The sequence below is a fragment of the Nycticebus coucang genome, chromosome X, assembly GCF_027406575.1.
Source record: "Nycticebus coucang isolate mNycCou1 chromosome X, mNycCou1.pri, whole genome shotgun sequence".
Classification (NCBI taxonomy): Eukaryota; Metazoa; Chordata; class Mammalia; order Primates; family Lorisidae; genus Nycticebus; species Nycticebus coucang.
In genome coordinates, this window is record NC_069804.1 from 75,894,832 (window position 1) to 75,901,351 (window position 6,520).

A 6,520-nucleotide genomic window follows, 5' to 3' on the forward strand; every position below is an offset into this window, starting at 1 on the left:
GCTACAGCAGAGGATTCCTCCTATAAAGAAATGTTAGAAATGACAGAAGGGAAATTTAAAATACAGAGGATGAAAACAATGAAGGAAATTTCTGAGAAAGTGGAAAACAATCAAAACACAATGAAATAAATTGCTGAGAAAGTGGAAAACAATCAAAAAACAATGCAGGAAATTGCTGAGAAAGTGGAACATAACCAAAAGGAAATTCACAAACAGAATCAAATAAGAGATGAATGATACGAAGAATATAGAAAGGATATAGCAGAGCTGAAGGAATTGAAGCAGTCAATTAGGTAACTTAAGGATGCAATAGAAAATATCAACAACAGATTAGATAATGCAGAAGGAAGAATCTCAGAGGTAGAGGATAAAGCTCTTGAGATAACTCAGATAGTTAAAGAGGCAGAAAAGAAGAGAGAGAAAGCAGAACGTTTACTGACAGAATTATGGGACTCTATGAAGCCTTCAAACATACAAGTTATAGGTATCCAAGAAGTGGAAGAAGAATGCCCCAGAGAAATGGAAGCTACCTAGAGAATATTATAAATGAAAATTTCCCAAATATCACCAAAGATTCTGACACACTCCTTTCAGAGGGATATTGGTCCCCTGGTCACCTCAGCTCAAATAGAGCAACTCCAAGGCACATTGTGACAAATCTATCCAAAGTCAAGACAAAAGGAAAGATTTTACAAGCTGCCAGGAGTAAGCACCAACTGACCTACAGGGGCAAATTTATCAGGGTAACTGCAGACTTCTCTAATGAAACTTTTCAAGCCAGAAGGCAATGGTCATCTATATTTAATCTACTGAAACAGAGCAATTTCCAGCCCACAATTCTATATTCTGCTAAGCTAAGCTTTAAAATTGAAAGAGAAATCAAATCTTTTAATGATATGCAAACATTGAGGAAATTTGCCACAACAAGACCAGCTTTACAGGAAATATTTCAACCTGTTCTACACACTGACCATCACAATGGACCTTCAGCAAAGTAAACATTCAGAAATTGAAGGACAGAACCTATTTTCCACAATGATGCAAAAGACAAAACTAAGCAATGGACTTTCACAAAATAAGATTAATGGAATGCTACCACACTTATCAATTATCTCAGTAAATGTCAGTGGCTTGAATTTCCTACTGAAGACACATAGATTGCCTGATTGGATTAAAAAACAACACAAGCCATCTATTTGCTGTCTGCAGGAAATATATCTCATGTCAAAAGACAAATTAAAACTCAGATTTAGGGTGGCACCTGTGGCTCAAAGGAGTAGGGCACTGGCCCCCTATGCCAGAGGTGGTGGGTTCAGGCCCAGCTCTGGCCAAAAACTGCAAAACAAACAAACAAACAAACATACAAACAAAAACCCCTCAGATTTATGAGTTGGAAATCAATTTTTCAGGCAAACGGAATTCAGAAGAAAACAGGAGTTGCAATATTATTTTCAGATACATGCGAATTTAAAGCAACTAAAGCCAAAAAAGACAATGATGGTCACTTCATATTGGTCAAGGAAAAAATACAGCAAGAAGACATTTCAATTCTAAGTATTTATGCACCCAATTTAAATGCTCCCAGATTCTTGAAACAGACCTTTCTTAGTCTGAGCAATATGATACCCTATAACACCATAATAACAGGGGACTTAAACACCCCTCTCTCAGAGCAGGACAAATCCTCTAAATAGAAATTAAACAAAGATACAAAATATTTAAATGAGACCCTAGAATAACTGTGCTTGATAGACGTATGTAGAACATTCCATCCCAATGCTAAAGAATATACATTCTTCTCATCATCCCATGGAACATTATCCAAAATTGATCATATCCTAGGATACAAAACAAACCTCAACAGTATCAAAAGAATTGAAATTCTGCCTTGCATCTTCTCAGACAACAAGGCACTAAAAGTGGAACTCAACTCCAACAAAAATGCTCAACCTCACACAAAGGCATGGAACTTAAACAACCTTATGCTGAATGACAGTTGTGTGCAGGAAAAAATAAAAAAGGAAATAATTAACTTCCTTCAGTATAACAACAATGAAGACACAAGCTACCAAAACCTATGGGATACAGCAAAAGCAGTCCTGAGAGGGAAATTTATCACTTTAAAAGTCTACATTTGAAAAACAGAAAGAGAGCGCATCAACAAACTCACAAGCCATCTTATGGAATTAGACAAAGAAGAACAATCTAAGTCTAAACCCAGCACAAGAAAAGAAATAACCAATATTAAATGAGAGATTAATAAAATTGAAAATGAATCACTCAGAAAATTAATGAAACAAGGAGTTGGTTTTTTGAAAAAATGAATAAAATAGAAAAATATTTGGCCAGACTAACTAGAAATAGAAAAGTAAAATCTCTAGTAACCTCAATCAGTAATGATACAGGGGAAATTACAACTGATTCCACAGAGATACAAGAGATTATCTCTGAATACTACCAGAAACTTTATGCCCAGAAATTTGACAATGTGAAGGAAATAAATCAATATTTGGAATCATATCCTCTCCCTAGACTTAGCCCAGATGAAATAGATCTGAATAGACCAATTTCAAGCACTGAGATCAAAGAAACAATAAAAAATCTTCCAACAAAAAAATGCCCTGGTCCAGATGGCTTCACACCAGAATTCTATCAAACCTTCAAAGAAGAGCTTATTTCTATACTGCAGAAATTATTTCAAAAAATTGAGGAGGAACGAGTCTTCCCCAACACGTTCTATGAAGCAAACATCACCGTGATATCAAAAACCCAGAAAAGACCCAACTAAAAAGGGGAATTTCAGACCAATTTCACTAATGAACAAAGATGCAAAAATTCTCAACCAAATCTTAGCCAATAGATTGCAGCTTATCATCAAAAAAGTCATACATCATGATGAAGTAGGTTTCATCCCAGGGATGCAAGGCTGGTTTAATATACACAAGTCCATAAATGTTATCCACCGTATTAATAGCAGTAAAAACAAAGACCATATGATCCTCTAAATAGATGCAGAAAAAGTTCGATAAAATCCAGCATCCTTTTCTAATTAGAACACTGAGGAGTATAGGCATAGGTGGCACATTTCCTAAACTGATTGAAGCTATCTATGATAAACCCACAGCTAATATTTTACTGAATGGAGTAAAACTGAAAGCTTTTACTCTTAGAACTGGAACAAGACAAGATTGTCCTCTGTCACCATTACTATTCAACGTATTGCTGGAAATTCTAGCCAATACAATTAGATAAGACAAGAAAATAAAGGGCATCCAAATGGGAGCAGAGGTCAAACTCTCCCTTTTTGCTGATGAGATGATCTTATACTTAGAGAACCCTAAGGGCTCAACCACAAAACTCTTGGAAGTCATCAAAAAATACAGTAATGTCTCAAGATATATAATCAGTGTCCACAAGTCAGTTTCTTTTGTATACGCCAACAACAGCCAGGATGAGAGGTTAATTAAGGACAGAACTCCCTTCACCATAGCCCCAAAGAAAATGAAATACTTAGGAATATACCTAACAAAAGAGGTAAAGGACCTCTATAAAGAAAATTATGACCTCTCATTGAACGCGGTAGCAGCTCCTGGGTCTTCTGTGTGTTCTAAGTAATCCATGCCGGCTCAACAAGTAAGCAACCATGTCTAAAGGACCTGCGGTTGGTATCGATCTTGGCACCACCTACTCTTGTGTGGGTGTTTTCCAGCATGGAAAAGTAGAGATAATTGCTAACGATCAGGGAAACTGAACCACTGAAAGTTATGTTGCCTTTACTGACACCGAACGATTGATTGGTGATGCTGCAAAAAATCAAGTTGCAATGAACCCCACAAACACAGTTTTTGATGCCAAGCGTCTGATTGGACGCAAGTTTGATGATGCTGTTGTCCAGTCTGATATGAAACATTGCCCTTTCGTGGTGGTGAATGATGCAGGCAGGCCCAAGGTCCAAGTAGAATACAAAGGAGAGACAAAAAGTTTCTATCCAGAGGAGGTGTCATCCATGGTTCTGACAAAGATGAAGGAAATTGCAGAAGCCTATCTTGGAAAGACTGTTACCAATGCTGTGGTCACTGTACCAGCTTACTTCAATGATTCTCAGCGTCAGGCTACCAAAGATGCTGGAACTATTGCTGGTCTCAATGTTCTTAGGATTATAAACGAGCCAACTGCTGCTGCTATTGCTTATGGCTTAGACAAAAAGGTTGGAGCTGAAAGAAATGTGCTAATTTTTGACCTTGGAGGTGGCACTTTTGATGTATCAATCCTCACTATTGAGGATGGAATCTTTGAGGTCAAATCTACAGCTGGAGATATTCACTTGGGTGGTGAAGACTTTGACAACAGAATGGTCAACCATTTTATTGCTGAGTTTAAGCGCAAACATAAGAAGGACATCAGTGAGAATAAAAGAGCTGTCCATCGCCTCCGTACTGCTTGAGAACGTGCTAAGTGTACCCTATCTTCCAGCACCCAGACCAGTATTGAGATTGATTCCCTTTATGAAGGAATCTACTTCTATACCTCCATTATCCATGCCTGATTTGAAGAATGGAATGCTGATCTGTTCTGTGGCACCCTGGACCCTGTAGAGAAAGCCCTTCAAGATGCCAAACTTGACAAATCACAGATTCATGACATTGTCCTGGTTGGTGGTTCTACACGTATCCCCAAGATTCAAAAGCTTCTCCAAGACTTCTTCAATGGAAAAGAACTGAATAAGAGCATCAACCCCGATGAGGCTGTTGCTTACGGTGCAGCTGTCCAAGCGGCCATCCTATCTGGTGACAAATCCAAGAATGTTCAAGATTTGCTACTATTGAATGTCACTCCTCTTTCTCTGGGTATTGAGACTGCTGGTGGAGTTATGACTGTGCTCATTAAGCGCAATACTACAATTCCTACCAAGCAGACACAGACCTTCACTACCTACTCTGACAACCAGCTGGGTGTGTTCATCCAGGTTTATGATGGAGAGCATGCCATGACCAAGGATAACAATTTGCTTGGCAAGTTTGAACTTACAGGCATACCTCCTGCTCCCTGTGGTGTTCCTCAGATTGAAGTCACTTTTGATATTGATGCCAATGGCATTCTCGATGTCTCTGCTGTGGATAAGAGTACAGGAAAAGAAAATAAGATTACCATCACTAATGACAAGGGACGTTTGAGCAAGGAAGACATTGAACGTATGGTCCAGGAAGCTGAGAAATACAAGGCTGAAGATGAGAAGCAGAGTGACAAGGTTTCTTCAAAGAATTCACTTGAGTCCTATGCATTCAACATGAAAGCAACTGTTGAGGATGAGAAACTTCAAGGCAAGATCAATGATGAGGACAAACAGAAGATTCTTGACAAGTGTAATGAAATTATCAACTGGCTTGATAAGAACCAGACTGCAGAGAAGGAAGAATTTGAACATCAGCAGAAGGAGCTGGAGAAAGTCTGCAACCCCATCATTACCAAGTTGTACCAGAGTGCAGGAGGAATGCCAGGGGGCATGCCTGGAGGAATACCTGGGGGCTTCCCTGGTGGTGGCGCTCCTCCTTCTGGTGGTGCTTCCTCTGGCCCCACCATTGAAGAGGTTGATTAAGCCAGCCCAAGGGTAGATGTAGCATTGTTCCACACAGTAAAATATTGAAGGATCCAAATTTGTAGAAAATTACGTGGCAGATTTAAAGTTGGGCTGCTATAGTGAATTACTGGGCATTCTCAATACTTGAATATGGAACATGTGCACAGGGGAAGGAAATAACATTGCACTTTAAAAATACTGTATTGTAAGTGGAAAATGCAATGTCTTAAATAAAGCTGTATTTAAAATTGTCAAAAAAAAAAGAAAAAAGAAAAAGAAAATTATGAAGCCCTAAGAAAGGAAATAGCAGAGGACATTAACAAATACCATGATCATGACTGGGAAGAATCAACATTATTAAAATGTCTATACTTCCCAGAGCAATTTACCAATTCAACACCATTCCTATTGAAATACCAGTATCCTACTTTCAAGTCTTGGAAAAAATGATTCTGCATTTTGTGTGGAATCAGAAAGAAACCCGCATAGCTAAGGTCATTCTTAGTAATAAAAACAAAGCTGGGGGCATCACCATACCAGATTTTAGGCTGTATTACAAGGACATAGTGGTCAAGACAGCATGGTACTGGCACAAAAATAGAGACATAGACATTGGAATCAAATAGAAAACTAGGAAATGAAATGGACAACTTACAGCCACCTAATTTTTGACAAACCAAACAAGAGCATCCCCTGGGGGAAAGACTCCCTATTCAGTAAATGGTGCTGGGAGAATTGAATATCCACATGTAAAAGACTGAAACTGGACCTGCACCTTTCTCCACTCACAAAAATTGATTCAAGATGGATAAAGGACTTAAATTTAAGGCATGAAATGATAAAAATTCTCAAAAAAAGTATAAGAAAAATACTGGAAGATATTGGCCTGGGGAAAGACTTTATGAGGAAGACTGCCATGGCAATAGCAACAACAGCAATAAT

General features: G+C 38.4%; 1 pseudogene across 1 annotated transcript; it reads left to right on the forward strand.

Moving 5' to 3' along the window:
* The first annotated feature begins 3,588 nt into the window (after nt 1–3,588).
* LOC128577282 (heat shock cognate 71 kDa protein-like) lies at nt 3,589–5,832 on the forward strand (annotated as a pseudogene). The gene has a single exon (XR_008377544.1). The product of XR_008377544.1 is annotated as a heat shock cognate 71 kDa protein-like (transcript).
* Nucleotides 5,833–6,520: the final 688 nt, after the last annotated feature.